Here is a 25,095-nt window from a genome sequence, read left to right on the forward strand (position 1 = left end):
CTGTTTCTAAGTTCTCTGTTCTGTCTCACTGATTTTTCTTATTGATCCCATGCCAGTGTCAGACTGATTACTGTAGATTTACTAGTCAAAGTCTTAAAGTCAGGTAGTGTAAGTCCTCCAACTTTGGTCTCATTTTTTATAATCGATTTGGCTATTCAAGGTCATTTGCATTTCTGTACACATTTTAGAATTAGCTTGTCAATTTCTACAAAAAGCCCAGTGAAATGAACATGATTGTGTTTATTGAACTTATAGATCAGTTTGTGGAGAACTTGGATCTTAATATTTAGTCTTTTAATCCATGAACATGGTATGTCCATTTATTAGATCTTTAATTTCTCTCAGCAATGTCTTGTAGTCACAGTTTCATTTGAACCTACTCCTTCTAAGTTTTGTGCCCAAATTCCCCTGAAGCCACTCTTGTCTAGGTCACCAGTGGCCTCCGTGCTGCTGTATCCGATGGTCAGTTCAGTCTTCCCCATCCTTCGTCTTTCAACTGCCTTTGACATAATTGATCACTCTATCCTTGAAGCATTTTGTTCACCTGGCTTTGTTTCCCCATGTTCTCCTGGTCTTCCTCCCATCTCATTGGCAGCTATTTTTTGGTCTCCTTTGCTGGATCTTTTTCTTCCTGACATTTAGATGTTAGAGGTCCCTGAGCCTCAGTCTTCAGAGTTCTGTCCTTTATCCATTATCAGTCAATCTCATGGTGTGAATATGTTATATAAAACTATCACAATGTCTAAAGCCATAAGACTCCCAATTTCATATCTCAATCCTTTATCCAGGACTTAAATATACAAACCCCAGACTTATATATTCAACTTCCTACCCATCTTCATTTGAATATCTAAAAGGTATCTCAAACTTAACCATTCCAAATGGAACTCATGATTTGCCTTTGAAATGTCTTGCACCTTCTGACTCCCTACCATCCACCATGTTCCCCAAGTCAGTAACTGACTTTATCCTTGTTGCTCATATATCAGCCTTACAGTCTTCCTTGGCACCTCTCTTTCTCCTACACTGTGCATCACCTGTAACCAGGAAAGGTTAATTTTGAATTCGCACTGGATCTGCTCTGTGACTTTAACCCTTATCTTGCTGCTTTTGTTATTATGCGTGTGCCTGTGCTAAGTGGCTTCAGTCATGTCTGACTCTTTGCAACCCTGTGTACTGTAGCCCACCAGGCTCCTCTGCTCATGGGATTCTGCAGGCAAGAATACTGGAGTGGGTTGCCATACCATCCAGGGTATCTTCCTGACCCAGGGTTCAAACCTGCGTCTTTTATGTCTCCTGCATTGGCAGGTGGATTCTTTACCACTGGACCACTTGGGTATCTCAAGGCTTCCCACCTGGGCTTCCCAGGTGGCACTAGTATTCATGGGGCTACAGTCCATGGGGTTGCAGAGTCAGACATGCCTGAACACAGCACATTTCACATTGGGAAATAGATGGGGAAACAGTGGAAACAGTGTCAGACTTTATTTTTCTGGGCTCCAAAATCACTACAGATGGTGACTGCAGCCATGAAATTAAAAGACGCTTACTCCTTGGAAGGAAAGTTATGACCAACCTAGATAGCATATTCAAAGGCAGAGACATTACTTTGCCAACAAAGGTTCGTCTAGTCAAGGCTATGGTTTTTCCTGTGGTCATGTATGGATGTGAGAGTTGGACTGTGATGAAGGCTGAGCACTGAAGAATTGATGCTTTTGAACTGTGGTGTTGGAGAAGAGAGTCCCTTGGACTGCAAGGAGATCCAACCAGTCCATTCTGAAGGAGATCAGCCCTGGGATTTCTTTGGAAGGAATGATGCTAAAGCTGAAACTTTGGCCACCTCATGCGAAGAGTTGACTCATTGGAAAAGACTCTGATGCTGGGAGGGATTGGGGGCAAGAGGAGAAGGGGACGACAGAGGATGAGATGGCTGGATGGCATCACTGACTCGATGGACGTGAGTCTGAGTGAACTCCGGGAGTTGGTGATGGACAGGGAGGCCCGGTGTGTTGCGATTCATGGGGTCGCAGAGAGTCGGACACAACTGAGTGACTGATCTGATCTGATCTGATTATAGGTATACCTAATGGCCTGCCTCAGGAAGATACCCTGCCCCTGCCCACCTGTGAAGGACTATGACGTTCTTAAATTCTTTGTCTGGCAAATGGCTCAGCATCTGGCACCCCTTGACTCCTGCTTACCAGGGTGGCCTAGAAATTCACATTTGAGTAGGCCAGAATTGCAGATAGGAGATGTTCCATTTTACACCACCCAAGAAATGACTGTAAGGAAATGAAACTAATATATCTCCCTGCCTGAAGCTTGCTATTCTAGGAGACATTTGCAAGGATTGAATAGTCTTTTTACTTTGTTTCCTCACCTCCCCCATCTCTGATCCATTAAAGAACCTGGCATCCAGGCCCCAGTGAGATGGCTATTTTGAGGCAGTAGCCTGTCACCTTCTCAGTCAGCCACCTCCTGAATAAAGTCCATTCCTTGTCCCAACACCTCCTCTCAGATTTATTGGCCTGTAGTGTGGGGAGCAGAGTGAGCTTGGACTCGGTAACAACCCTACATTAGAAAACCCTCTTGGCTCTATCATAGAGCTCTATTTACTTCTTAGCCATCACTCTATTCCAAGCCACCATCATCTCCACCTGGTTTACTCCAGTATTCTTCTAAGTAATCTGCTTTGTCTCACTCTATTCTTTATATAACTTGCTGCTGCTGCTGCTGCTAAGTCGCTTCAGTCGTGTCCGACTCTTAGCGACCCCATGGACTGCAGCCTACCAGGCTCCTCTGTCCATGCGATTTTCCAGGCAAGAGTACTGGAGTGGGGTGCCATTGCCTTCTCCGTTGCATAACTTGAGTCACCTTTAAAAATGTTTAATCAGAGGAGCATTTCACTCCCATGATTAAAACCTTCTAGAACCTTTCTCTTATATTTAGGGGGAAGAAAACTTCTGCAATGGTTTAAAAAGCCTTAGATGATCAGACTTCTCTGTTCACGCTCTGACTTCATTCTGTTGCTCTTTCTTTCACAATACTCTTGACTTCATTGGCTTTTTTGTTGTTCTTGCACATTCTAAGCTTTTGGCCTCAGGGCCTTTGTGATTTCTGTTTCTCCTGCCTGTAACCTTTTCCCTAGATAATTATAAATCTTGTTACTTTATTTCATTCTGGTCTCTGCTTAAGTGTCATCTCCCCAGAGAGGCCTTTTTTGGCCACCATATGTAAGGAGAGTGTCCCCTCACCCCATGCTCTCCACTTGTTTACTCTGCTTTGGTTTTCTTCTTAGCACTTAGCATTATCTGCTTTGATATGTGTTTTATTTGTTAATTGTCTATTTCCTAGTAGAATACATAAAAACTCCCTGAGGTCAAGGACTTTCTGCTTTGAAGGGTTAATACTGTTAACAATGCTTGTCACATAGTAAGTGCTCTATAAATTTATGTTGAAAGAATGACTGTGGGCAAGTTAACCTTGCTGGCCTCATTTTCTTCATCTGAGAAATGGGGAAAATAATGGTATTTACCTCATACAGCAAATGTGAATGCCAAATAAGATATTGAGTGTAATAAGACATTGTGGCAATAGTGTTGGCTGATGAGATTATGATTGCTATTCAATAATGTAAATGATCTAGGACTTTCCTGGTGGTGCAGTGGATAGTAATCCACTTGCCAATGCAGGGGACACGGGTTGACCCCTGGTCCAGGAAGATTCCACATGCTGTGGAGTGACATGTCCCACAACTACTGAGCCTGCGAGCCGAAACTACTGAGCCCATGAGCTGAAACTACTGAAAACTGAGCCCCTGGAGCCTGTGCTCTGCAACTAGAGAAGCTGCTGCAATGGGAAGCCTACATACCGCACCTGGAGACAGCCCTCGCAAAGCAACAAAGACCCAGTGCAGCCAAAAATAAGCAAAATATATACATGATTGAAATCTCTTATGATTAATCAACAGATACTTATGCTAAGTAAGGTGGACTTTGCCTGCTGTATACTTTTTACAGTGGTTGATTTCAGAAATATAACTTACAATCCAGTTATTGGTAACTTAGTTGGAGGGAATAGATATAAGTACATGAAAAGTCAAATGCCAAGTGAAAGTCGCTCAGTCATGTCCAATTCTTTGTGACCCCGTGGACTTCACAGTCCATGGAATTCTCCAGGCCAGAATATTGGAGTGGGTAGCTTTTCCCTTCTCCAGGGGATCTTCCCAACCCAAGGATAGAACTCAGGTCTCCCACATTACAGGCAGATTCTTTACCAGCTGAGCCACCAGGGAAGCCCAAGAATACTGGAGTGGGTAGCCTATCACTTCTCAGTGGATCTTCCCGACCCAGGCAGATTCTTTACCAACTGAGCTATGAGGAAAGCCCTAAATGCCATCGAATATTTAAATAACCAATCAAGACAACAGAACAGATGTTATCATGCTTAATTAGTTGTCTAATACATTTGCTGATGATGTTCTAGGTCTAAGAAATAAAAGCTTTTTTTTTTTTTTTTTTAACTAGAGTCGTCTGAGGAGGCTTCGTGGAGCATGTGGATTTGGGCTGCCTCTTGAAATGCTGGGGAGGATTTTAATCCTTTATTGGCCATGAGGTGCATGGGCATCAAAGGTGGGGCAGTGACATAAACCCTAAGGACTAGGGGAGGTAAAGAATGTAATAAATCGGTTTGGCAGGAGGGAGAGGTCTTGTGGGGAAGCAGTTTGAGAGCAGCACAAAGAAAACAAGGTAGGAATGAAAGCAAATGATTCAGGCGACAGGAACTGCCCGTCCTTACTTGGGTTGGACAAGCAAGGAAGGAAGCACTTCTGCATGGTTAGGAAAGAAGGTAACGCATCACAGGCTTGCCTTCGCCAGGTTCACTCCCTTCTCCCCCACAGTACAAGTGCCCTAGGTGGTTACTCTCTGATGCCCAGACAGTGGGTTGGCTTGCGAAGTCCATGTGTCCATGTATCCAAGGAGAGGAGCCACAGGAGGACACTGCCCTTCTGTAACCAGAGCCTGTAAGATAACTTTAAACTCTCTCTCTTTTTTTTTTTTTATCCACAAGAATTCTCACTCAAGTGGCTAGGACTCAAAGGCAAGGGACAGTTTTCACTATGATTTCTTATTTAAAAGAGTAGAAAAACTACATACAAAAACTTAGCATTGGATTTGGGTTCCCTGCATCATTGGGAAAGGGTGGGAGGTGGGAGGGAGGTTCCAGGGGGAGGGAACATTTGTGTATCTATGGCTGATTCATGTTTATGTATGGCAGAAACCCACACAATATTGTAACTATCATCCAATTTAAAATAAAATTTTTTAAAAGACTAGAGAAACTTAGAAATTAAAGGCCAACCAATAAACATAATAATTTACATTTTAATATGCATATTAAGAAATACTCATTTTTTTCACTCCTCAGTAGTGGATGAAAGTGGGAAAAGAGCATGTTAAGCACTTCCTTCTCTTTTAGAAGAGTATAAAGAGGTAGACTAAGGAACAAATAAAAATATTCATATATTTGTTCAAAAAAAAAAGAAATACTCAGGGTTTTTTCTGAACAACATGAAAGAGAAGTATATGTCACCCTAAAATATGCTACTTAGGCATATTGATTATTTTGAATTAAAGTTATTTAAGAAACAGCTGATACAAGAATACTCTGATCCTCCTTTGTCTCCCTGAGACCAGGAACTAAATCTCCCAGGTGGAAGGGATCTTCCCTGTACCAGGAGGTTTGAAGGCATCCTCATTGCCAGAGACAGGGAATTCAGGGCCAAGAGGGTTGTATAAACAAACTTTGTTACTACACTGATTTGCTGGGCCAAGCCCAAACCCCTGTATTTTGTCATTTCTTCACAAATTTATTGTTTCTTTTGTCTAAAAGGTATAAAAGCTACCTTCTTTGGTTACTTCTTTGCATCCCACATTTTTATCAGCTCTCATATATACAAAATTAATTTTTCTCTTGTTAATCTGTCTGTATCAATTTAATTATTAGACCAGCCAAAGAACTTAGAAGGGAAAAATTTTCCTCCCCTACAAGCATATTTGGTCAGTCATGTATAGCCACCTTCTCATTATCATGTGAAAGGAAACACCTTATATGAGAAGAGGCCAGAGTGACCTGTGAACTGATCAGATTGTTTTTTAAAAAGGATAGGTTATCTAACCAACTATGAGATAAAATTTGCTTTAATAATATAATTTTATATAGATTTGCATCTAAAAGAATGTGTGTCCATTAAGTTTTTTTGTTATCAGCAAGTTAATAAATGTAACCTTTTGGAGCATTAGAACAGATTTCAGAGCAATCTGTAGTAATTAAGAAAATGATCCTGTAAAAATAAGAGAATCAAAATAAAACAAAAAAAGATGCAAAACAGATATGAGCCATGACAGATGTGGCAGAATAGGGAATGGACATGAAGACAATAAGACACATTGTTGTTAACACAGCCCTGACAACACGTGTCCCAGATTAAATAATGAATGCCGTTGGTGGGCACAGCCAGGAGAGAACAGAGAGCACGTTGTTTCAGCCTGTCTATCTATTTTCAGACTAATTGCTTAAGTATAGGCTTCTGTTCTGGTTACAGCCAGAGGAAAATCAAACAGTTGAAATACTGTAAGTCCTGTAATTCACCCCCATCACAAATCAAAATTAAATAAGAGTTAAGAGCAAAGCATCCAAGTAAATTGTTAGGCCTGCCTGCAAATGAAAGCCTGAAGAGAAGCAGGATATACTCGTGCACTCTTTCATCCTCTCCTGATCAGGTTCTAGCTAATGTGATATGAGGGCTTGCCATCGCCTCTTCTGCGCTCAGGACTACAGCTTCAGCTCTGTAGGGTGGGGGGGCAGATCCCAGTTTCCATGCCTGGGACTGGCCCAAGGAGTGGTGTCTTCTTGGGCAGCGGCTTCTCTGAGGTTTCAGGCAGGTTGGTATCACCTGCCTTTTCCTACTTCCTACTGGGTCTTTGTGATGAGCTAGTGAGCTGTATGGAGAAGGCGATGGCACCCCACTCCAGTACTCTTGCCTGGAAAATCCCATGGGCGGAGGAGCCTGGTAGGCTTCAGTCCATGGGGTCGCTAAGAGTCGGACACGACTGAGCAACTTCACTTTCACTTTTTACTTTCATGCATTGGAGAAGAAAATGGCAACCCACTCCAGTGTTCTTGCCTGGAGATTCCCAGGGACGGGGGAGCCTGGTGGGCTGCCGTCAATGGGGTCACACAGAGTTGGACACGACTCAAGTGACTTAGCAGCAGCAGCAGCAGTGAGCTGTAACCTATGAAAGTACTTTGTTGACACAAATGAAGGGATTCTGTTTTTATTATTTTAGAGTGTAGAGTTGGTGGAGGAAAGAACACAAATCAATATCCTGGATTTGAATCCTGGTCATCTCATACTCTGTCTCCCCTTTTCTGAATTCCTTAAGTGTCTTCTTGTGTTACCCGCCCCCCATCCTTTGCATCAGATGTTCTTTGCTTTTTTGAGAGTTTGCAAGGACCCCTTTGGCATTCTAGTGAAGCTAATGAATCCCTTTACAAAATAATGTTTAATGCATTAAATTAAATGCATACTTTTAAGTGAATAAAATTAGAGGTTCTAGGCCTTTCTGCAGTAAACATCTTTGCCATAAAGCAGTTTTACTGCACAATTAATTGGCCGTAAGGCAGTTTTGCCATAAAACAGAAAGTGGTTGACAATTGGTTTCAACTGTGTTATAGCAACTTGATAGAAAATACAGTGATAAGAAAACTTACTGAAGTGTGAAATAAGAGAGTGTAAAGCCAGGCTGAATACTGTGCTAGAAAACAATCAGATCAGATCAGTCGCGCAGTCGTGTCCGACTCTTTGAGACCCCATGAATCGCAGCACACCAGGCCTTCCTGTCCATCACCAACTCCCGGAGTTCACTCAGACTCACGTCCATTGAGTCAGTGATGCCATCCAGCCATGTCATCCTCTGTTGTCCCCTTCTCCTCTTGCCCCCAATCCCTCCCAGCATCAGGGTCTTTTCCAATGAATCAACTCTTCACTTGAGGTGGCCAAAGTACTGGAGTTTCAGCTTTAGCATCATTCCTTCCAAAGAAATCCCAGGGCTCATCTCCTTCAGAATGGATGGTTGGATCTCCTTGCAGTCCAAGGGACTCTCAAGAGTCTTCTCCAACACCACAGTTCAAAAGCATCAATTCTTTGGCGCTCAGAAAATGATAACAGTTTGCTAATCCTTTCATGGGCACAGCCATCTCTCTCTTGTCAGAACCAAAAGTTTACCAACCGATGGCAAATATAAAAGTGGAGGCTAGTAATACATGACACTGTTTGAGAATATTACATATTGATTCTTTAGCTCATTTAGATACATCTCATCTTGTAATGTCACCTTTACCAGATTTATCACTCAGTATTAGAAGTTGAAGGCAAAGGGAGACTCAAACTCCTCCAATATCCCCAGAATAAATGGTTACATGATTCTTGGTAAGTTTTATGAAAATGGTGACATTTTTTGTTATTTGATAGTACAGAACATGATGTAGACAGAATTTTGGTATTTGGCACAGAATCTGGCTTAGGTGATTTGGTGAAATGAGGACTGTCATGTAATATTTAATGTAGTCCAGATATGCACTGCTTTATATATATGTTTGTATATGTTATATATATATATATAGAGAGAGAGAGAGAGAGAGAGCAGCATCTCTTGTCTGTTCATTCTACTTACAGGGAAATCTGAAGAGTCTTACAGCAGATTTTTTTTTTTTTTTAATACCATGGAGCTGTATGTCCAACATTAGACCCTGAATCATTAATGATTGACTTTGAGAAAGGAAGTATCATTGCTTTCACAATGTTTGAAGTAGTTTTAAGTTTTTGTTATTAGTTTTTCATGTTTCATTATATCCTTTTTAATGTCCCTATTTTAATTTATTTTCATTATTTTGTCTTTTATAGTAAAGCTGTCCTGCAGCCAATTAGTTGCAAGGCAAAAGTTCTTGCAGCAAAGATTCTTAAGAGAAAATACCAGACTGCATAGGGTTACGAAAGAAACCAATTAGACTGATATACAGTTATCAGTATACCAAAAAAGTAAGAACATAATATCCACCCTTTATTGATAGCCTCCAAAAACCACCTCCTTGTCTTGTCCATCCCACCCCTCCTTCTTCTGCCAGCCTACTCTTCCTTCTGTGTGCCCAGTTCTGTTGGTGGCATTAACAACCTCCCCAGGGCTCAGGCCCCGAACCCAGCTTGAGCAAGTAAGTGAGCACTGCTGCTGCCCGGATTACTGCCCCAGTCTCCTTGATGATATCTGTGGAAGTGTAGACTTGTACATTTTAAAGCACTGATGTGTCATTTCCTTTACCTGGAATGTCTTCTAAATTTCCACTTACCTTGCAGGGTCTAGTTCCTCCTTACTTCTCTTTCCAACACACTCCTCTGGTCACATTATGGTTTACAATCTCTTGGTGATGCCTCTTTATCTCCATGATGTGACATCAGAGGACTCCTACCTCTCTCACAGAGTTTTCTTCTGTTGGTCTCCCAGCCTCACCAGGCTGCCTGTGGTCCCTTTGGTGGCCTGCTTCCCACTTCCCCCTTTGTCTTGGCAGGCTGAGTGAGTGCCCTCTGCTTGGGGATCCCTCAGCTGCCTTATGGCCTCCAGGTCTCAGTTCTGTGGCTGCTTGGCTGGGATGCCTTTCCCAGCCAGCACTATCACAAGGACTGCCCACACAAAGTCCTTGTCCAACCGTCTCCTGCTCCCTTTCATTTGACCAGAGCCTGGCAGTTTCACAGTGGTACGCACGGAGGAGGACAGCATTATCATCTTACGTGATTAGCAGCACTGACTTTAGAGCCAGATGACCTGAGCTCTAATCCCAGTTCCACCACTCGCTGTTTGATCTTGGCAAGGTACTTACTCTTTAGAGGCCTCAGCTTTCTCATCTGTGAAACTGGCAAAATAATAGATTGGGGTGATTTAAATGAATTAATCTCTTGAAGCACTTTAGAACCATGCCTAGCGTATTGTGAGAGCTTAAATATTAGCTATTAGTTTTAGTTTCAGTAAGTTTTGTAATATTAGTCTTAGTTCCAGTAGCATGGCCTGGGCTTATTTAAAAGTCACATCCTATTATACTTTTATTTTTGCTGGAGTTTTATTAAAGACTGTCATGTAATTCAAAACCCAGTGTTTAACTGTTCTTCATCTCCGCTGAGGATATCAGAACATCGATTTTAACAGAAATAATTTATATTAGACAAAAGGAAATACTGTTTGAAAGAAAGAAAGGAAGAATCCTGGGGATATAGCATCTTAACAGAATGATGGAGACACAGTCCCACCAGCAGTTAGCTCGCTGAGTTGGGATGTATCCAGGGTTTTTACATTTCAGAGATTATGCTGGTCTCACAGGAATTTTTCTTGCAGCCCTTTGGGTAAAGGAGAGATCAATGTTATTTATGAGAATATTTCTCTGGGAATGCAAATCATTATATATGCTTGCAAACCAGATCCACAGGTTTTGAATGTAATTATACTTTTGCATGAATATTTTCATACCCTCTATAAATATTCTGGTCTGTGGGAAAGAAACTTTTCGTGATTCCTATCACATATTGTATGTGACGTTAATGTGCTCTTATAACTCATCCTTTTCTTCCCCTTCTTTTTCTTCCAACGGCAAGTTATTTCCCCTGAGGTTTAATTATTTCAGCCTTTTCTTGGTTTTGCCACCAGGTGGGGCACTGGCTCCTTTATAACGCAGGGGCCAAAGTCTTGAGGCTGGTTTTCTCATTGAAGTGGCTGCCTTGCTCCCCCTCGTTCTGAACTGACTCCTGGAGAAACTGTTGAGCTCTGACCCTGGGAGTGGATGGGGGAGGGCGGAGGGCGAGTATTAGATCCGAGGCAGTTACAGGGCTTTTCATGCCTGATTTTGCTGAGCTAATATGCTAATGACTTACGTTTCACGGGTTTTGAGTAACTTGGATTTTACCGTAAATACATGTAAATCTACTTGGCAACAAAAGAATCAAGTGTTATTAAAGTACGTGGTTAGTATTGCAAATTTTCCTTGGACTATTTGGTCCCATCTTTATGGCTCAGAATAAACACTGAATTTGGTAATCTTGACCATTATGTTAAACAGGTCTGCTAAAAATAAGGTAGAAATCATGGAAACAAGAATTAAAACTGCTCTTGGTGTTGAAAACTTGGGAAAAATTGTGTATACCACAAGCACTTTATGTTAAAAAGCAGAGCATGGATTTTTAATTCTTTCTTAAGAAGCAGTATGTGGGAACATTATTTTTTAAAATAAATGGCTTAAGGAAACTATCAATTATCTTTTTTAGAATGAAAAATAAATTTCTTATTTTAAAACCATAGAGAGTCATATTAAGCTCTAGTTTAAACAATTACAAAACTACCAAAAAAACTTTTTAGTTTTATAAAATAACCTAACTGTAGGTGGTAGAATTGAATTACAAGTAATTTTCAGATTTATAGACACCATGTCAGACTCAGAAGTTAGATAGTTCTTTGATAAGCTTTCCCCCTGAACTTTAACTTTTAGACTTCAGTGATTAATGAGGTTTTTTGCTTATTTAATGTATTTTAAGAGACTTCCCTGGTGGCAGTAGTAAAGAATCTGCCTGCCAATGCAGGAGGTGCAGTTTCAGTCCCTGGGTCAGGAAGATCCTCTGGAGTATGAAATCACAACCCACTTCAGTACTCTTGCCTGGAGAATCCCATGGACAGAGGAGCCTGGCGGGCTACAATCCATGGGGTTGCAAAAAAGAGTCGGACTTGACTTGGTGACTGAACAACAACAACAATATATTTCAAAAATGTAGGAATAGTAATAGTATGTAACTTTGATTCTCAGAAACAATAACTTAATATGGTGCCTCTTAGGCAACATGAAGTTATAATGCTATATGTTCCATCACCACCACCACCAACTTGGGCAACAATATAAAACTCATTTCATGGCCCTAGTGGAGGGCAGACTGTATTCCTCTTGTTTAAAATGAATGAGTCACTTTAAGACAGCATCTGTAGGGAGAGAAAGGAGTGAGAATGCTCTTTGTTTAAGTTGGTGTGTTACAGTTTTCTTGGGCAGCAAGTACAAAAATGAAGCCCGAAGTCTTAGCTCATTCTGTACATGGATTTTATTTCTCACAGCAGCCCAGTGTCTATTTAACATATGGGAGTGGTTTCAAGTTCATTACTAAAGCTTATAGGCTAAAGTGCTTTGTGGGCTTGGCTATGACTTAAGTTGCCTTTGGGGAGTCAGCCAAAAACGGGGCTTGCTTTCCTGTGTTTGTGGACTCTCCGGGTGGTCAGTTTCTTTTCCCCTCTCAGCTGTCAGCTGCTCTGGAGATTGGTTTCATAGTAAGGATTCTTTCTTTAAAGCAATATGAAGCGACTACTTTCACGGGGGCACCAGGTTAGTAAATAACATTTTGAACTTTCTGCTTTATGTGTCAGACTTTCTTTCTGTTCTCACGGGGCAATGACATGACAGTCGGCATGGCATTTGTGCTGTTGCTGCGTTTTTTTAGAAAATAATATTCATTGATCCTACGGAGGTCTGAGGTTTATAGTCTTCCTTATACTATCTGCATTGTTGAACAATATTAAATGCAGGAGGAAGCCACGCAGTAATGACTGGTTTGTGTTAGATGTGCAGTCTAGAAATCTGTGCTTGTTTGTATGCATTTACAGTTCCTTTTTCAGAATTCCTTTCATTGTATCTTCTCATTATGTCTTCTAGGAATAGCTATGATATTATACATGGTTTATTTTACTTTTTGGAGCACAAGGCAACAGTGTGCTGTGTCCCAGCCAGCATGCAAGCTTGTCTGATGTATTTTTCTCTAGGGCCTACTACTTATAGTTAAAGGAACCAGAATATCATTTTAATTTTCTTTTTGAAAAGCCTGGCATTTTTCTAGAATGCCTCAGAAAACACCTGTGTAATAGTTGACATGGACAGAGTGCACAGGTGGATCAAGCTGAACTGAATCCCTTTCTTAGTCATAACTGTTTTTCTTCTTAAGTGATTCCTCAGGATTGAAGATTACTCTAGGAGTAAATATGACAGTCAAAACGGAGTGTGCCTTGGAAGGCATGAAATTATCGCTAATAGTATTAAAGTGAAATTAAGTCAATAAAGTGAAGTATCAAGAGAATATCTTCCTTAATTTCATTAACTTAGACATCTCAAGAGCAATTTTACCTTTGTTCACTTGTCACCAAACCAATCTGGTATTAAACAGTTTCACAAGAATAGTTCGATTTGATGATATTTTCAGTTTTGTATATGAAGTATTAGTATTCTTATGAAGTATACTGGCTTTTATGTTACTTTAGGTATGGTTTAGTTCAAGGTAAGCTCTAGTGTTTTAAAATATGTCAATATACTTCTATTATTACCATACAGTGTTTCAGAAAGGGTCTGTTCGCTCATGTTCTCTTCTGTCTAAAAATATAAAACTGAGGGAGAAGGAAGACAGAAGTAGATATTACACTTAGAAAAATCTCTCAGGTGATTTGCTAAACTTTAAAGTTCCCAGTCCTATCTCCGCTGAGGCTGAAGTTATAAAGTTATGTCTGCATGCTATCTCAGGATTGCAAAATGGACTGGACTTTATCCCCTCTGAGACACAGTTGTATGACATGAGTCTGAGTGAACTCCGGGAGTTGGTGATGGACAGGGAGGCCTGGCGTGCTGCAATTCATGGGGTCGCAAAGAGTCGGACATGACTGAGCGACTGATCTGATCTGATTATTGCCCTTGTGTCTGCAGATGTTTTCTTCAACAGTAAATCCAAAAAAAAAAAGCAGAGATTGGTATAATTTGCTTAATATTAATGTGTTAGTACTGCATAATGCTATTATTGTTAAATACTATTAACTTAACATTTTAAAGAAGACTTTTGTCAATCTGATTATACCTGCTCCCTGATTTTAAAGGACAGTGTTAAGACATTCTACTTGTTGTTACTCGTTTGTGCTTAATTGGCATGGATAAATCCTAAAAAGCTCACATCAGACACATTTATGTCTCAATTTCTATATTCCCAAGTGCTTCACAGCTTTTTATTCTACAGATAATAACAACAACAAAAAAAAATACTACTGATTAGAAACAGAAAAAAACCAACGTGACAAAGGATAGAATAAGAGAAGAAACTCTGTAAAAACCATATTTTAGGGTTTTCCTAAAGAGGATCCATTACAGTAAGCTTCCTCCAAACATGACGGGAAAAAAAGACTGTACAAGGGAGTGCTCAAAACCTGTAAGTTGGGATCAAAGCAAATCTTATTCCTGATTCCAGGCTTAGCACACACATTGGAATTCTCGTTCTCATCTTGCAAGACTGGTTTAGTTTAGTTACATCTCTGCCTTTTGACTAAAATCAAGTAGAGACGGGCATTTTTCCCATTCCATATCAGGTTAAACTCTGAGCTGATTAAATTTTATCCAACATGCTTTCTTGTTAACAGTCAGAAGTACTCCAGATGCCTCATAAATCTCAGATGGTTATGAACATAGTTTATGTCCCAGAAGCATGTGATCCTTATTTCCTTTTAAAACAAAGCTTAGATTCAGAGTTGGAGAAAAATCCTAGGACAGATTATTTCAACACAAATTGGCCCATACCCCAAATATTGGGAACGGTGGATGTCACTAGAACATAAGAACTCAGAGGAAAGAAATGAATAATCAGGAGGAATGGTGATATTAGGAGTTGGTTTTCTGACTTCTGAACCTTGATAAATGTTCACCTATCAGCCGGGTCTGTTCATGTCCCAGATGAACAGTCTCTATTCCTGCCCATAAGCTTGATCTTCAGTGTGCACGTTTGGGGAGCTGTCAGCTGTTGACTTAGTTTCTGGTCTTGTCAAATTCGTATATGGCCACCTTTGCCTTTTTCATGCCTAACTCACTGAATTCTTGTTTCCAGCCCTGCTACATTGAAGGTGCCCACGTGAATGGGTCTTGTGCTTACATTATCAGCAACTCAGAGAGAAGGCAAGAGATGCTGTGACAGCACCCACCTCAGAAATTCACTCTTTTAGTAATGACAGTATGTACTAACTTCCCAGAGGGATTGCAAAGGCTGAGGACAGATTCTATTCCCAGGGCTGATCTGACCATAGACATCCCCTATTCCCTCTTTCCTTCTAAAGAACCCAAATTAAGTTTGACCTTCTGGCATTTCTGGAGGTGATGATATTAGTAATCATGGCAGGAGTAGTAGAGGGAAGGTAATAGTAACAGCTAACACTCAAAAAGCATTTCCTAAGGGCCATCCCTTGTGTCAGCCTCTTATTTAATCTTCACAACAACCCTAAGACGTCAATTGTCTTTATTATCCCCACTTTACAGTTGATGAAACTGTCCCAGGGAAGTTACATAATTTGTCCCAAGTCTTAACAACTAGTTGGCAGTAATATTGTTGTGCCTCAGAGAGACAATGTGGTGGGGAAGAAATGGAGTGAGAAGTTGATGTCTTTGGGAAATATAATCCAATCCTTATTATTACTAAGAAGCAGCCATGAAATACTATTATCTGTGCTGCCCTTCCTACTCAAAGATGCTCCTGTTGACCCACCATCAACCAGTAAGGCATGTCCTTTGTGTTCTTTTTCCATTGGGTGGGGGTTGAGCTTGTGCTCTGCTTTCTCACATGTTCTGCTGGTGATGAGTGGAGAGAACCAGTGGCAAAGCAGAATGCAGAGCTTGGTCAGTGGTCAGTAAACGAGAGCAATGGTGACCAGTCCCTGTGGAGAATAAGCCCACAGTTTTAAAAACTGTCTTTTAACTGCATAAGCTAATCTTGGAACTTTTGAGACTTTTTAAGGCTAAAATAATAAAACCACTAAGACTCAAACATTGGCCTTTTACTTGTTTAGCTTTTATTTGGCCTGAATGAGTGGTGTCCTCTTCGTTCCTGACCAGTATGATTTCCTGCTGACAATCAAAGTTCTGGTTGTTTTGTCATTCCTGAAGGCTTTCTGAAGCTAAGTGGAAAGCCAAGAATATGAAACATGTATTTCCTTAAAAAACATAAATGTGCATTTTAAAATGTTGTGCAAATAGCTCACTCTAGATTTGGCCAAAACTTAAACATGTGACAAATAAATTTGGAATCTTTAAAAATACAGTCCATAGGTTAAGGAGTTAAATTTAAAAAAAGAAATCAAACAATAATTCTAACCATTGGATTGGGAAGTACTTTCTCTTCTTAACATCAACAGTTGTTGTTTAGTCACTAAGTTGTGTCTGACTCTTTTTTGTAACCCCATGGACTGTAGTCAGCCAGGCTCCTCTGTCCATGGGATTCCCCAGGCAAGAACACTGGAGTGGTTTGCCATTTCCTTCTCCAGAGGATCTTCCCAACCCAGGGATCGAACCTGCATCTCCTGCGATGGCAGATGGGTTCTTTACAACTGAGCCACTTGGGAAGCCAAAACCCAATAGAGGAAATCACAAAAGGATTAGGGCAATAATTAGAATTTTCCAGATAGGAGTGCAAAAGCTTTAACTGCAAAAATATTCATTGAGGTGTTATTTATTATCATGAAAAGTTGGTAACAATTGAAATGCACACTAGAAGAAAATTGTATAATGGATCATTAGGTTGCTATTACTATTTAGGAAAAATTATCAGGGGAGGAAATGGTGGTGACAGATATTTAAGTTAAAACACTGGATCTCAAACTATTTGTGTCTCTCATACTTGGCCATGTTTAAAATATATCTCTCTGTATGTGTTATTCTTAGGGAGAGATCAGAAGGGATGGTCACCTCAAGTTAATAGAGATTTAGGGATTATTTTAAAGGTAGGAATTTCTGGCAGTTTTAATTTTCTTCTTATATTCTTCTGCATGTTAATATTTATGTTTCCTTTCAGTTCAGTTCAGTCCCTTTATATTTGAAAAATATATAAATTATTCATGGAAAGAAAAATGAAGACAAGATATACAAAAATTTAATAGTAACTTAACATCACCCATAATCTATTTAAGATGGTAGCTCTAAGAATGATTTTAATTTCCTCAAATAGTTTGTAAATTTAAGGTTTCCTTTAAGAGGAATTTATGTTTTATAATAAAAATTAAAATAGATGAGGAATTAGGTTAGAGTTGAGGCCAGATAAATTTCTATAAAGGAGAGGATATTTTTATTCTGAGGAGCAATTATTTTTCTGCATTTATACAGCTGCCTTTATTTTGAGGAGGGCATGGCAACCCACTCCAGTATTCTTGCCTGGAGAATCCTAAGGACAGAGGACTCTGGAAGGCTACAATCCATAGAGTCACAGAGTTGGACATGACTGAAGCTACTTAGCATGCATGCATTCATTATTTTAGGAAACTGCCTTTTGATTTTTATGTACCAGGTTTAAAATCTTAGATGTTATAGCTAATACAATTATAAGATAGTTTATTAAATAAGGGCTGTGGGAAGAAGTGCACTTAAATACTTGAGACATCAGTCCAAGAAAGACACTCATGATTTCCAGTGTGTCCAGATGTCTTGATAACAATTCCTTTGTTTAAGGGCTATTGCTGGTGTTTAGAATGGGACATGGGGCTTCCTAGGTGGCTCAGTGGTAAAGAATCCACCTGCAGTGCAATAAACACAGGAGACACAGGGTCAGTCCCTGGGTCGGGAAGATCCCCTGGAGAAGGAAATGGCAACCCACTCCAGTATTTTTGTTTGGAAAATCCCATGGACGGAGGAGCCTGGCGGGCTATAGTCCATGGTGTTGCAAAAGAGTTGTAAATGACGGGGGACACACATGCATGCCCAATGGGACAATTAACACACTGAGACAGTCCTTAGAAGATATGATTTGACTGGAATGTTGAAGGTGGAAAAGAACCTTGGAGTAGTTGACTTCATTCTTCCTCCTCGTCCTATTCCAGATGAGGTCCCAGAAGCCCAGAATGATTGAGATCCCAAGGTTCTAGTCAACTGGATTGGAATCTTTTGGGGCTTTTAGAGGTCATTTGATTCCCCTGTTGCTGCTATTTTTAATATTTCTGTCTTACAAACATTTTAGTAATAAGGAATGAAACTATGTTTCCATTTTCCCTGGGTTGGTAAAAATCAAAAGCTAATACCATTCAGCACTAACCTCCTAACACTGGAGAAAGAAGCTGAAGGCTCAGTGTGGCTTCCAAGGAAAAATGACCAGCTTCACAGGTGTGGTCTTTATTCTCATCGTTGTTGTTCGAACATTTTGTTCTCAGATAAAGGCTTACTTAATGCACATCTGGTTCCCATGTTTATTCTGGAAGACAGCAGCCACAGGGAGTGACTGAAGATCACTGGACACTGAACCCTGGGGATTATGTTTTAGCAGCTTTATTGAAACTGTGTATTGTGTGATTTACACATCACAGGGTTAACCCCTTCAAATCATACAATTCTCTTTCCTTTAGTGTATTTACAGAGCTGTATAACCATGTGTGCTGTGCTTAGTTGCTCAGTCATGTCCGACTGCTTGTGACACCATGGACTGTAGCCCACCAGGCTCCTCTGTCCATGGGGATTCTCCAGGCAAGAATACTGGAGTGGGTTGCCATGCCCTCCTCCAGGGGATCTTCTCAACCCAGGAATTGAACCTGGGTCTCCTGCTTTGCAAGCAGATTCTTTACCAGCTGAACTACCAGGGAAGCCCTGAATAACCATCATTATAACCTAATTTTAGGACATTTTTGGCACCCCCAAAAGAAACCTTGAACCCATTATCTCTCCCCCGCTCTCTTCCTCCCCCAGCACTAGGCAACCACTATTCTGCTTTCTGCCTTTCTAGATTTTTCCATTCTGAACATTTCATTTGAATAGAATCATACAGGTGAGAAAGCTGGAAATTTTAATATGATGATCAAAGACCACTTCAGTGAACATGACCTGGTTGCTCTATGGCCCCTGTCTTCTCAGCAGTGTCCTGAAATGTAAGATCGGTGAAACCAAACGAACTCACTGTTGTCACCTATTTACTAGATTAAATGGCTTATTCTTGTTTTCTGGAGTCCCTATATTTAATATTTAAATAAAAATATTTAGTATTCAAAATTTTTTAATATGTGGGAGTACATATCTATTAATATGTGATCGTTGTAGGCTGTGTTACAAAATTGTCAGTTTCGACCACTGCTTGTTGGTTGGAATCTTGAGTGAAAACTGGACTTCTGTAAGACTCAATTTCCTTATCTATAAAGTGAGGATTATAATACTAGTACTTACCTTTCAGAGTTCTTCTGAGTACTAAATGAAATAATTTATATATAAGGCCTCCCAGAATGCCTGATGCACAATGAGTGTTAAGTGAATGTTACCTATTGTTGTTATAGTGTCATTTATAATAAACTATAGAAGTTATTTTATTTCACTCTTTCTGACATCATCTATTCCTACTAAGGATTTGAGTTGGCTTGCAAGAATATTTGCATACCATTAAACACATACACCCACTCTCACAGGAATAAAAGCCAGGGATAAGATTACTAGAAGGACTATATTGAGGAAATAATAACCATAGTAACAAGAGCTAACATTTATAGATAGCAGGTTATGAATGGACATTTCTTTAGTGTTTTTCCTGATGAGCTGAGGGAATATTGCCAGATCAGAAATGGGCAGAGACATTCAAATAAGAGTCCCAGGCTAGGACCTGGGAGGGAGCTTGATGGTCTCTAGTCTACCTAGACTGACACCCCAAGTGTTAGACATAGCCAGATATGATAGCTTGGTTTTGTGTGGATACTCACAGTGTGAAGATGAGTTCTCCATCTCACATTATGGATAGCCACTGGTTATTAAGTACTTACCATGAGCTAAGCTACAATTAGAACCCAAAGTGACTCCAAAACTAGATAATTATGAAGTAAACTTGTCTACTCCAGACAGCCAGTTTCTTTGTTAATAGTCCTTCTTTAAAGAATATTCTTGTATATATTAAACTGAAATGTACAATCTCTTAGGCACCCTGCTTTCCAATTCTTATAATACCTTCTACACGGAGAAGCAAACACCTAATCAGATTGTGCCCCAGATATCTGAAAACAATTGTCATGGCCCTCACCCTGCCTCACTCTGCTGCTCACACACGCAAGGATAATGTTATTGTTCTTTAGGTTAGGTAGTCCAACATACTATCACTGTTCATTTTTCTTGGAATGTTTTCTCTTCTATGCTCAGTGAGGGCTTCCCTGGCGGCTCAGTGGTAAAGAATCCACCTTGGTGCAGAAGATCTGGGTTCGATCCCTGGGTCAGGAAGATCCCCTGGAGGGAGGGCATGGCAATCCACCCCGGTATTCTTGCCTGAAGAATCCCATGGACAGAGGAGCACGGCAGACTACAGTCCATAAGGTCGCAAAGAGTTGGACACAACTAAAATGACGGAGCATGCATACACGCATGCTCAGTGAACTCCTACCCAGCCTTCGAGATTCCTTGCCAGTGTGCCTTTCCAGCAGTAACCTTCCCCATACCTCAGGCTGAGCAACTCCCCCTCTGAGCTCCTAGTGCACTTCTCACACTCTGAGAATTAGCTCTTAAAAGCCTGTCTCCTCCCCTGGACTGTGAGCTTCTGATGAGAGCTGTTAACCTTTGTGCTCCTAAACTCCATTCTACCACCTGACTCATGGTAGTTGCTCAACACTGTGGAAGAGAGAATTTTGATCTTATGTGAATTCCTAACTATACCTGGTTTTACAGAGTTTTCAATTATAAGAAATGTTTTTGACAAAAGAAGTTTAGATAAACCTTGACTAACAGAGGACTGAGCCATAGCCTATGGCTTCTCTTGGACCCAAAGTAGCATCATCTGGGGAGTAAGACTGAGGCCCTTCAGCAGGTCGATTACTTCACCTGGTAGAAGTATCCACTGATCACCTGATGTAAACAAGGCACTTGTTTGCTGCAAAAGGTTAACACCCACCACCTTTCATCAGAGACATTTAGATGAAATGATTGCAACATTGACGATGTAGTTGAATCACAAAGTTCACAATAAGCTTAAACCAGGGTTCATAAATGTTGATAAGTTACAGTCCAAAGTTACGCATCTGTTTTACTCTGGGATCTTAGCAGGTTTTCGTAGACTATGGATAAAAATTATTCCCTAAAGCATGGATAGAGGCTTAACTTAAGGTATGTAACTGGGGCAAGAAGGCCTACATCTGAAGGAAAGAATGTGGATCTCACCAAGGCTTTGCTATCATTTGTAAAACTGTCCTGCACCTTAAATGGACTCATTAGGTTTGAACCAGAACATTTAGCAGGTCAGGCCCTGGCACAGCCTCTTGCCGCCCGAGCTCAAGTCTGTCAGTTTTCATCTAAACTGCATCTTTATTTCCCATGTGAGTTGCTACAATGCTGGAACCCGAGTGACTCCATCTTCTTCTCCCTTTGCTTTTTGCCAGCTCCATGGTTTTGTGCTAGCTTTTTCCTAAACAGTGGAGCCCAAGCTGGTGGAGCCTGAGGGGGCCACTTCCGCTCAGGGTGGTCCCCAGAAGTCTGGCCTGGGTTTGCAGCCTCTGAGACCAAGAAGGAGGCTTTTCTGGAGCAAGCTGACATGGTGCCATCCAGGCACTGATGGAGCACTTCCTATTTTAGGAAGCTCTCCGTTCACCAGGACTCTTTCACTCCTAGAGAGCTCAAAGTGTTAGAAAGTTCTCCTTTATGTGGATGTGACAGGAGCTTCTCTAGAATATCCACCCTTGTGTTCTAGTTCTGTCCGCTGAAACCACAGAGGAAATGTATGCTGATACCCGCATTCTCATTTCTGTTCAGTTTAAAAACTCCAGCTTGTTTCAACCCTTCCTTATAATGTCGTGTTTTCAGATTTCTTCAACCTGGTCCCTATTCTCTGAGTATCCGTGGTTTGCCTTTGTTGTTCTGTGGCCTCAGTCAGGTCCAAGTGTAGACCGATCAGCAAGCTGGAATTGTTGGCTGCTTCTCTGGGTACTGAGCTTCCCAGGCAGCACTAGTGGTAATGAACCCACCTGCCAATGCAGGAGACGTAAGAGATGTGGTTTCAGTCCCTGGGTTGGGAAGATCCCCTGGAGGAGGGCATGGCAACCCACTCCAGTATTCTTACCTGGAGAATCCCATGGACAGAGAAGCCTGGCAGGCTACCGTCTGCTGCTGCTGCTGCTACCAAGTCGCTTCAGTCATGTCTGACTCTGTACGACCCCATAGACGGCAGCCCACTAGGCTTCCCTGTCCCTGGGATTCTCTAGGCAAGAACACTAGAGTGGGTTGCCATTTCCTTCTCCAATGCATGAAAGTGAAAAGTGAAAGTGAAGTCGCTCAGTTGTGTCCGACTCTTAGTGACACCGTGGACTGCAGCCTACCAGGCTCCTCTGTCCATGGGATTTTCCAGGCAAGAGTACTGGAGTGGGGTGCGATGGCCTTCTCCGAGGCTACAGTCTGTGGGGTCACAAAGAGTCGGACATGACTGAGCCACTAACGCTTTCCCTTTCACTGCTGTCTGTAGAAGGGAGAACCGATTCAGACCAACTCTGCTGACTGTGGCATGTGTTCCCACCATTCTTGTTACTTCCTCCTCAGGAGCCCTGAAGTGAAGTTGGTTCATCCCAGATCCCCAGGGCTTTTGCACAAAATGGCTGCTAACCTGGGCAACCACTGTCTGTACCTGTGAGTGTTTAAACGTAAACGCAGATGTCTGCGTTTGTCCTTAGCAGTGAACCACTTTCTGTATGTCCCTTTCTCTGTATTTTTAACATGTGGTTACCAGATCAAAGACCATAAATACTTTGTGACTCTACAAACATAGTACTAAATTATGCTCCAAAGTGGGTGGATTTATGAACAGTGCCACTGGCAATGAGGTTGGGTTAGCACAGTTGTAGCTGGTTTTCAGTATGGTCCATTGCTGGCCTCATTGAGACTGGGAATTTGGGTCTCTTGTAGGAAACTCTTGTATATTTGATTCTCTCATGGGACCCCTCAGGCCTCTAAACACCCCATCGTTGACTGACTCAGGCCTGTGGGTTACACCTTCAATGCTTCTTGGTGTTAGTACATGTCTTCCTGTTTCTATAGTCTCTGGACTCAACTCTGAATCAGAATCCTTAGGACTGACTGCACTGCTCTAAACTTTGCTCTGCTTCCAGCTTGCCCTCTGACTTTGAGCATGCCCAAATCCTCTCTTTGTCTTTATTGTAAAACCCTGACTTATTTGATGGAGTTGGTATAGAATCTCTGAATTCAGAGGACAATTCTTTACAGTAACAGAATTAAGAGTTGAGTATTAAAAGCAGTTCTTTTTTCAGATACACTGGTGAAAGGAAGCCTTCCAGGAGATATCTGGATGGTTACTTAGCAAGAAATCCATTCTGATAGTTCTAGTTCTCCCTAGATGAAGACAGGAGGAAGTAGAAATTGTCAAGAATATATAGTTGAAAGTTTGAAAGAGAAGAAACTGCCTAGTAGATTTCAAATGACTGAGAGCATAGAACTGAAGAAGAGAATGGATTTCCACCTGTGTGGGGCACATTTAGTGCTGGGAAGCATAGAATTGCGGCTAGGAAAGGACTGTAGTTTTTTTCTTTTAAAAGTGGGAATAAAGACAAAAGTGACCTGTATATCTCACTTCCTACTAAGATAACTTTTAGTCATGTGCGTGACTTTTAGTTATGTGGAGCTACTGGGGTTTTATAACTCTGTTTAAGTGAGTAAGAAATAGTGAGTAAAAATTAGCTCCTTCAGATGCTTCTTTAGATTCTGAGTCAGCACAACACAACTCATCTCTCTCATGAGAGAAGAGGTGCTGTCTTATACTTCTTGGCCAAAAATATAGGCCACTTTCTGTCTAGAAATGTAGGTGTGTGTTTTGAAAAGAAAGCCAGAAGCCATATTGAAATAGCTCAAATTTAAATCAAGATTTTTAAGCTCAAATTTAAGTTGATGTTAGTGTTGTGCTTAAAAAATGTGTTAATATTCAAAAGGATAAAGTTACCTTGTTAAGAACTGACTCTTGGATTGTGATCGAGTGGTAATATCTATCATCCAGGTCTTGAGTTTTATCAGTCCATAGCACAGCTCTGCCCTTAGCCTGATGAGAGATTCAGTATTTGCCAAAGTCTTTGTGTATTTTTATTTGCCACATGATATGTTCTTCTAAAAGCACAGGCTTGGCGATTTTAAGAGGGTGGGAGACTATAGGTATACTCCCTATAGATTCAGCTGTTGTCTCATCAATTCTCTAGGCATTTTGCTGCTGCTGCTGCTAAGTCAATTTTGCTAGGTCCTTTATAAATATCTGTGTGCCATTATCTAAGTGAATAAAGGTCCTGACACAGCTGTAGCAAGCTGGTTTTGTTCTCACTGACTATAACATTTCTATTGTATTTTCCTTCTCAGGCCTACTTTCCTCCTGTCATAACATGCCTTAATATCATTTTGGAGCTAGTCTAAATCAGTGCCTGTCAAACTGAGGTCCCTCTGAATCATTGAGTGTCTTGTTAAAACATGGATTCTGTTTCTGGGATATGGCTAAGATTCTGCATTTCCAGCAAGTTTCAGGGTGATGGTTACATTTAGCGGACCATTCAGGGTTTTGAGTTAACGAGGATCCCAAGGTTAATGCTCCTAGGAAGACAGGTGGTGGCAAAAAGCAAGCCATAAAACAAACATTAAATCGGAGGAGCCTCATATGTTCGTTAATGACTATGATTACTTTGGCCAATGCCCAGCCGAGTTCAGAGAGGCAGTAGTGCATAAATGCACGTTAACAGCTTTGGCCCTGCAGTCCACTTTCTGACACTCAGCAGCTGAGTCACATGGGCACATTACTAACCTCTCTAAACTTCAATTTCTGAATTTGTGATATGCAAGTAATATGAAAGTCTACTTTACAGGATTATTGTAATGATTAAATGATATCATGCATATGAAGTCCTTAGTGCTTGCTCAATGTTAGCTCTCTATAGTGATAATTCAGAAGACATTTATTGAGCATCTACTATATGCCTGGTATGCAGCTGTGTAAAAATTCAAAAGCAACTCTTTCCTTTCCACAGATATTGA

General features: G+C 40.9%; 1 protein-coding gene across 7 annotated transcripts in view; it reads left to right on the forward strand.

Moving 5' to 3' along the window:
- The window catches only part of PLD1 (phospholipase D1), a 272,923-nt gene that overhangs the window by 49,798 nt on the left and 198,030 nt on the right, over positions 1-25,095 (forward strand). Inside the window, exon 2 of one of the 7 annotated variants that reach the window (XM_061415861.1) lies at positions 4,527-4,631. The exons of 2 other annotated variants lie outside the window; for them this stretch is intronic. The gene's annotated coding sequence lies outside the window, so the exon portion shown is untranslated. Of the gene's footprint in view, positions 1-4,526; positions 4,632-12,067; positions 12,463-25,095 lie in introns of those variants that run through there. 4 more of the 7 variants (XM_061415889.1, XR_009736360.1, XM_061415848.1 and 1 more) reach the window with 4 other exon arrangements.

This window comes from Bos javanicus, chromosome 1, assembly GCF_032452875.1.
Source record: "Bos javanicus breed banteng chromosome 1, ARS-OSU_banteng_1.0, whole genome shotgun sequence".
Classification (NCBI taxonomy): domain Eukaryota; kingdom Metazoa; phylum Chordata; class Mammalia; order Artiodactyla; family Bovidae; genus Bos; species Bos javanicus.